Source organism: Pistacia vera, unplaced genomic scaffold (assembly GCF_008641045.1).
Source record: "Pistacia vera cultivar Batoury unplaced genomic scaffold, PisVer_v2 Contig1052, whole genome shotgun sequence".
In the NCBI taxonomy this organism is placed as follows: Eukaryota; Viridiplantae; Streptophyta; class Magnoliopsida; order Sapindales; family Anacardiaceae; genus Pistacia; species Pistacia vera.
Window position 1 is genome coordinate 8,964 of NW_022195085.1, and position 8,635 is coordinate 17,598.

At 38.1% G+C, this 8,635-nt stretch overlaps 2 non-coding genes across 2 annotated transcripts; one reads left to right on the top strand and one right to left on the bottom strand.

Moving 5' to 3' along the window:
- Nucleotides 1-3,693: 3,693 nt before the first annotated feature.
- On the top strand, nt 3,694-3,800 carry LOC116128144. The gene has a single exon (XR_004127703.1). It is a non-coding gene; the product is annotated as a small nucleolar RNA R71 (small nucleolar RNA).
- A 4,227-nt stretch (nt 3,801-8,027) lies between these two features.
- Nucleotides 8,028-8,134, bottom strand: LOC116128133. The gene has a single exon (XR_004127701.1). It is a non-coding gene; the product is annotated as a small nucleolar RNA R71 (small nucleolar RNA).
- Between the last annotated feature and the right edge of the window lie 501 nt (nt 8,135-8,635).

Below are 8,635 nucleotides of genomic sequence, written 5' to 3' on the forward strand. Positions count from 1 at the left end.
TCCGGGACATACTACGTATCATCTGATCAGCACAATGTCTATACAGAAATGGCTCTTCCCAGAAGTAATATTTCAAGCCTGAGAAAAACTTCCTCTTTTGTTGGAAGGTCATGCCAATTGGGAGCACTCTCGATAACAAGTAGTTTGCAAAATCTGCATACCACGGTGCTTCCTCCATTGTCATCAATTTCTCATCCGGGAAAGTTTCTTTGATTTGGGTTTCTTCTTCATTTCCTTGAATTGGTCGTTCAATCCTTGACAAATGGTCCGCCACCACATTTTTCGACCCTTTCTTATCTCGTATCTCCAACTCAAACTCTTGTAGAAATAGGATCCATCTTATCAGCTGAGGTTTCGCTTCTTGCTTTGCCAATAGGTTCTTGAGTGTTGAATGGTCTATGTAGACTATCACCTTAGCACCTAGCAAATATGAACGAAATTTGTCAAAAGCAAAAACCACAGCCAACAATTCTTTTTCAGTGGTGGTGTAATTCAATTGTGTATCAGTGAGTGTTTTGCTAGCATACTAAATTACATGCAACCCTTTGTTTTTCCTCTGTCCTAACACTACTCCTAGTGCAAAATCACTAGCATCACACATTAGTTCAAATGGTAGTCCCCAATCGGGAACTGCAATAATAGGTGCAGACACTAATAATTTTTTTAGAGTTTGAAAGGCATGTATGCATTCATCATTAAATCAAAAACAATATCTTTAATCAATAAATTGCAAAGGGGTTTAGAGATCTTAGAAAAATCCTTGATAAACCGTCTATAAAACCCCGCATGCCCTAAGAAACTCCAAACTGCTTTAACATTTGAGGGTGGTGGTAGCTTCTCAATCACGTCTGTTTTTGCTCGATCCACTTCTATGCCATCCCTTGAAATTCTATGACTAAGCACTATTCCTTCCTGGACCATGAAGTGGCACTTCTCCTAGTTAGCACCAAGTTCGTCTCCTTACATCGCTACAAAATAAGTGAAAGATTAGATAAACAATTGTCAAAAGATGAACAAAAAACAAAGAAGTCATCCATGAAGACTTCTATAAACTGCTCTACCATATCACCAAAGATCAACATCATGCATCTCTGAAATGTGGCTGGTGCATTGCATAACCCAAAGGGCATCCTTCGATAAGCAAAGGTTCTATAGGGACAAGTAAAGGTCGTCTTCTCTTGATCCTCAGGAGCGATGCCAATCTAATTATATCCTGAATAACCATCCAGGAAACAGTAGTAAGCATGCCCTACCAATCTCTCCAACATCTGATCGATGAAAGGAAGTGGGAAATGATCTTTTCTTGTCGCTTCATTTAATTTTCGGTAGTCAATGCATACTCTCCAGCCCGTGACCATCCAAATTGGTATCAATTCATTGCTTTCATTCTTTATCACTGTGATACCTCTTTTCTTCGGAACCACTTGCACCGGGCTCACCCATGGACTATCAAAAATAGGATAAATTATGCTCGCATCTAGAAGTTTCACCGCCTCCTTTCTCACCACTTCCTTCGTTGAAGGATTCAGTCTCCGTTGTGGTTGCACCCTGGGCTTGATATCATCTTGCATAAGTATCTTATGCATACAAAACGACGGAGAGATGCCTCTAATATCCCCAATAGTCCATCCAATTGCTGATCTATGTTCTCTTAATACCCGAATCAACCGCTCTTCTTCCAATTTGCTCAACCTTGAAGTGATGATTACTAGGAAGGTTTCTGTTTCACCAAGATACACATATTTGAGATGGGAAGGCAAAGGCTTTAGTTCAAGCTTCGGAGGTTCTTCCTTTCTTTCCTTTTCCTTTTCCTTCTCCTTCTCACAATCAAATTCCTCAAATTCTAGATCTTGCTCTCATCATTCGGTTGAAGTGCTTCCAACAATCTAGCATATTCATTCTTTGCCAACTCATCTACCTCTACTGTTTTTGATTGGGCAATACAAGCTTCTAGAGGTAGTTGTGGAGTGTTCTCGTCAATAGCCTCTGCTACTAGTTTATCCACCACATCAACACTAAAGCATGAATCCGATTCGGATGGAAACTTCATAGCTTCAAACACATTGAACGTTACTGTTTCATCTTGAACTCTTAACAGTAACTTTCCTTCTTGCACATCAATGAGTGCTCTTCCCGTGGCCAAAAATGGTCGGCCCAAAATAAGAGGCATTTCCTTATCCTCTTCCATGTCCAAAACAACAAAGTCCACCGGAAAGATAATCTTATCCACCTCACTAACAAATCTTCGACTATACCCCTCAGATGTTTGATGGATCTATCTGCAAGCTGCAACCACATGGTTGTTGGCATCACTTCACCAATTCTCAATCTCCTGAAAACAGAAAAAGGCATTAGATTGATGCTTGCACCTAAATCATACAAAACTCAATCAAAAGTAATGTCTCTTATAATGCAAGGAATAGTAAAACTCCCTAGATCTTTGAGTTTCGGGGGTAGCTTCTTCTAGAGAATGGCGTTGCACTCCTCCGTGAGCATCACTGTTTCCTCATCTTCTAACTTCCTTTTGTTTGATAAAATCTCCTTGAGAAATTTTGCGTAGCTCAGCATCTGTTGCAATGCATTTGCAAAAGGAATGTTAATATGCAGTTTTTTAAATATTTCAATAAATTTGGAAAACTGCTTATCCTGATTCTTTTTCTTGAGTCTCTGAGGAAAAGGCACGGGAGGAGTGTGATGTGCCAACTCTGGTGGTATTTCGGGAAATGGCAGTTTCTCTTTCTTTTGTCTTTGCCTCTCTTCCCGCTTTTGTTCATCAACCCTAGAACTGGTTGGTTTCTCTTCAGCAACTATCTCTTCATCAACTTCCTCATCAAAATCTTCCTTTTCTTTTGGTGGGCTTTTTTCTTTCCCTGATTGTTCTACTTCTTCTAACACTGTCCCGTTTCTTAGAGTTATTGCATTCGCTTGCTCACATGGGTTAGTCACTATGTTGCTCGGTAGGGACCCCTGTGGTCTCTCATTTAGCTTATCAGCCAATTGCCCCAGCTGTACCTCCAAGTTCTGAATGGATGCCTCTTGATTTTTGAAATTTGTCCTCGTCTCATTCATAAAACCTGTGGTCTCTTGCATAAACTTTCCAAACATGTCTTCCAATTTTGTCATTTTTGCTCTCCTGGTTGATTGTTCACCCCTGCTTGGTTGTTTGGCAATGCTCTTTGGTTCTATTGATTGTTTTGCTGATTCTGTTGGTTCTGATTGCCCCAAGACAGGTTCGGATGATTCCTCTAACCAGGATTATATGTGTTAGAGTACGGGTTGTTTGGTTGCCTTTGATTTCTTGCCAAGTAGTTAACCTGCTTCGATGATGAAGACACTGATGCAAATGTGTTCCCCAATTGGCATTCACTGCTCACATGACCACCTACTCAAAATTCACAAATTAGTTGAGGAGCTTGAATAGAATTTACCAGCATACTTCCCAACTGTTTCTGAAGTGCTGTGAGTTGGGTTGAAATGGCTGTGTATGCATCAACTTCATGAAGACCCATAGATTTCTTCGGCTGCACCCTCTCATTAGGTCTTTGATAGTTGTTACTTGCTAAAACTTCAAGCAACTCATGAGCTTCTTCGGGTGTCTTATTTTGCAATGCACCTCCCGATGCTGCATTTACTATGGTTTGCACATTAACCATCAATCCATTGCAAAACGTTTGGACTTGCATCCAAACCGCCAACCCATGGTGTGGACACTTCCTTAGTAGTTCCTTGTATCTTTCCCACGCCTCATATAATGATTCAGACTTTTCCTGTAGAAAAGATGTGATATCATTTCTCAATTTCACTGATTTTGCTGGAGGAAAGAATTTGGTCAGGAACTTCTATGCTAAATCATTCCATGTTGTGATCGTTCCTGATGGTAGTGCCATTAACCATCCCTTTGCCTTATCCCTCAATGAGAAAGAGAATAGTCTCAATCTGATGGCATCATCTGACACTCCGTTTGACTTGAAAGTATCACAAATCTCTAAAAAATTTGCAATGTGCAGATTTGGATCTTCCTTCAAATCTCCCTTGAACTGTACTGACTGCTGTATCATCTGGATAATTGCCGGCTTTATCTCAAAGTTGTTGGCTTGTACCGCTGGTCTAGTTATGCTCGACCCACTGCCATCAACTGAGAGAACTGAGAATTCCCTTAATGTTCTATTTTCTACCATCTCAATAACTATGACCTCTGGTTCAACTGTAGCCTCTCTTTCTCTTCTTTCTTTGTTAAGTCTTCTAGTGGTTCTTTCAATCTCAGGATCAACAAGAACCACTGGCTGACGTCTTGCTCTTCGCATAAACTACAAAGAAAGAGAGAAAAAGTGAGATCACTAGCCAACCAAAAAGAACAACCAAAATTAAACTAAAAACAATTAAACAAAGAAAAATAAAGCTCCAATCTAGCTAACACAAGAAAACTCAATGTTAACACAAAACTCAATCCCTGGCAATGGCGCCAAAAACTTGATGTGTTGTAACTACAACATGCAATGATAGCAAGTGCACTAGTCGCACAAAGTAATAAAGTGATGAGTGAGTATCGTTCCCACGAGGATTGATTGTTAAGCAATAATTTTTCTAAGTGTTTTTCAAGTTGGAGAAATCGAAATTGTTTGGATTAATGGGAGATTAGAAAATAAACTAAAAACAAAACTTACTAAGTATTAAAAACTAATTAATGAGAGCAAGAATTTAAAGCAAAAGTAATATCAATTTTAACAAACGGTTAAGGTTTTGACTTCATTCGGACTCTATGGATTAATTTTACGGATTATGCTATTTTCACACTCACATGCACGGATTGTAAATCGAATTCTCTAAGTTGTCAAACATACCTTCTCAGGCTATGAATTCCTACTTTTCCCTATTAAACTTCCGCACCCAACATATTGAAGAATAATAGATCAAGTTCATTAAGCTAATGGAATCCTAGATTAATTTCATTGATTCTCAAATCTATCTGTAGCATTCAATATTACAATGGTGATTACCCAAGAAGCTCAACATGATTCATTTCTCAATCTCGTCATATTCATCAAATAAAATCAATAAAAACAGAATAACCACACAATCTGTGCAATAGAATATAAAAATAACAATAATCAATTGATTAACCCATAGAAATCCGAGTTACATCAAAACCCTAACCCAAAATGGGTTAGTTCATAATTAAATCAACACAAACAGCAAGAAAAACAGTAAAAGTAGCATTCAACATACTGAAATAAAGAGAAAAGAAAAGAAATCTCCCTTAGTTGAAGAATCCACGAGGTTGAATCTCAAACCTTCTCACTTTCTCAGCAAAAATGTCAAATCTATTCAAAATTCAATGAAAACCAGACAAAAACTAGACGAACCCTCTCAAAATGGCAAGGTTTTTCTTATATAGCTCGCCCAAAAGACCTAAAACTTTTATAAAATAAAACTGTGCGTTTTGGAGAAACTAAAATTCGCAGACTTCACCACGGCGAAGAAAGAGTTTCGCCGCGGCGACGAGGTAAAAAGGACTCTCGTGCTTAACTTCTTTCGCCGCGACGAAACTTCATGAGAATTCTAAAATTACAGAATTGTCCTCCGCTTGCTTCTTTGCTTAAATCTTCGATCTTTGATGCTCTCCCATGGGAATAAGCTTCATAGTGCTTCACTTTGCTTCAAAACTCTCCCAAATTCTGAGATCCGCTTACTTCTAGGTCTAGAAACTCTAATTCGCTCATTATTTGCTCAAAATGTCCATTTTGGCCTGCAACACAAAATGTATAGAATTAAGTAGCAATTCAGGCATAAATGAACTAAGAAATATCTAAAATCTGGCCAAAAAGCCTAATTAAAACAGTATAATTCTTGAATTATCAAGCAGCCATAGCAGAGAGATACAATATTTGTACAGTCCGTCGGTAGTGTATGTGGATGAGGATTGTACCCAAGAGAGCATACCTACATGCACGCTGCCACGAGTGAGCTGATAATCTTAGGATTATACTGTTTTATCTAGGCTTTTTGGTTGGATTTTGGATACTTCTTCTTTCGTTTGTACCTGAATTGCAACTTAATTTCATATATTTTATGTTTCAGGCCAAAACGTGCAGTTAGAGCAAATACTAAGTGGAATTGAGTTTCTGGACGCAGAAGCAAGTGAATCTCAGGATTCGGGGAAGTTCTGATGCGGTTTCGAAGCACTATGAAGCCTGTTCCTATTGGAGATCACTAAAGATTGAAGATTCAAGCAAGGAAGCAAGCGGAGGGCAGTTGCGTAATTTCAAAATAGTTCAAAAAAGTTCACCGCGGCGAAGTATATTCTTTGCCGCAGTGAGAAACTCTCGGGTCAATTTGTGAAATTAATTCCAACGATGCCGCGGCAAAGTTTATTCTTTGTTGCGACGAAGTTTATTCTTTGCCGCGGCGAAGTCTGGAATTTATAGTTATTAAAACTATGCATTTTAATTGTTTTGAGAGAGTCTTCGGGTTGAGGGATCAACTATATAAGTGGGACTTAGTTATTTTAGTGGGGGTTCGACTTTGTTTTGGAAAAAGAAGAGAGAAATTAAAGATTGGAAGTCTTTGGGCTCATCAATTAGGGAAGATCTTACTCTCTTTTCGTTATTCCATCATGCTGAATTCTTTGTTTGTAGCTTTTATTTTGAATTGCTTTATTTTTAGTATGAACTAACTCACTTTTGGGTTAGGGATTTGATGTAATTGGGATTTTAATGTCTAATCAATAAATTGATGTTGCTTTTACATTCTATTGCATGGATTGTGTATTTACTCTTGTTTTTATTGAAATCACTTGTTGAGCATGATGAGACTGAGAAGTGAATCATGTATTAGCCTCTTAGGGTAAATGCCATTGATTGATTGAATGCTAGAGATAGGTTTGAGAATCCATGAAATCAATTTAGGATTCCATTTAGATTAACGGACTTGGAACTATTAACCTTCAAATTGTTGGGTACGGAAGCTTAATAGGGATAAGTAGGAAAACATAGCCTGAGAAGGTATGTTTTACATATTAGAGTGTCCGATTTACAATCCTTGCATGTGAATGTAAAAGTAACAAAAATCGTAAATTAATTCATAAAATCCTAGTGAAATCAAAATCCTAACCGCTTTGTTTTAATTGATATTTCTCTTCAATTGATTTTGCGGTCATTAATTAGCTTTTAAATTACGTAGTGGTTTTTGTTTTAACTTTAGCTTGATTTTTCTCTTGCAAATCCAAACATCTTTCGTTTACTCCAACTTGATACAAAACTAGGAAAATCAATGCTTAACACGCAATCCTCATGGGAACGATACTCTACTTATCACTTTATTACTTTTTACGACTAGTGCACTTGCTATACATTGCATGTTGTAAATTCAACGCATTAAGTTTTTGGTGCCGTTGCCGAGGATTAATTTTGTGTTAATATTGAATTTTTCTGGTTTTAGCTAGATTGAAGTTTAATTTTAGTTTTAATTGTTTTCTAGTTTAATTTTGCTGTTTCTTTTCTGTTCGCTTGTGATCTCACACTCTCTTTCTATCTGTGTAGTTTATACGAAGAGCTAGACGTCATCCAGTGGTTCCTAATGATCCAGAGATTGAAAGAACCGCAAGAAGACTTAACAGAGAGAGAAGAGAACGAGAAGCGATAGTGATTGAGATGGCTGAAACCAGAACTTTGAGGGAATTCTCAGTTCCCTCCATTGATGGTGGTGGTCCAAGTATCGCTAGACCACCGGTGCAGGCCAACAATTTTGAAATAAAGCAGGCAATCATCCAAATGATACAACAGTTGGTACAATTTAGGGGAGATATGAAGGAAGACCCAAATTCACACATTGCAAACTTCTTAGATATATGCGATACCTTCAAATCAAATGGAGTGTCAGACAACGCCACCAGATTAAGATTATTTCCTTTTTCATTAAGGGATAAAGCAAAGGGATGGTTAATGGCATTACCAGCAGGAACAATCACAACCTGGAATGAATTGGCTCAAAAGTTTCTGACTAAATACTTCCCTCCAGCGAAATCTGCAAAGATGAGAAATGATATCACATCATTTCTCCAGGAAGAAAATGAATCACTTTATGAAGCATGGGAGAGATATAAGGAATTGTTGAGAAAGTGTCCACACCATGGTTTGCCTGTTTGGATGCAAGTCCAAACTTTCTATAATGGGTTGCTAACAAATGTGCAAACAATGGTGGATGCAGCAAATGGAGGAGCATTGCAAAACAAGACACTTGAAGAAACATATGAGTTACTTGAAGTCCTGGCTAGTAACAACTATCAGAGACCCAATGAAAGAATTCATCCAAAGAAGTCTATGGGTATTCATGAAGTTTATGCTTACACGGCCATTTCAGCCCAACTGACAGCACTTTAGAAACAATTAGGAGGCATGCAAGTAAATTCAATTCAAACACCTCAAGTAACATGTGATTTTTGTGCAGGTAACCATGCGAGCAATGAATGTCAAGTGGGGAACACTTTTGCTTCAGCATCTTCATCATCAGAACAAGTCAATTATTTGGCTGGGAATCAGAGACAACAGAACAATCCTTTCTCCAACACGTACAATCCTGGTTAGAGAAATCATCCAAACTTGTCTTGGGGCAATCAGAATAATCAGAACAATCAGAA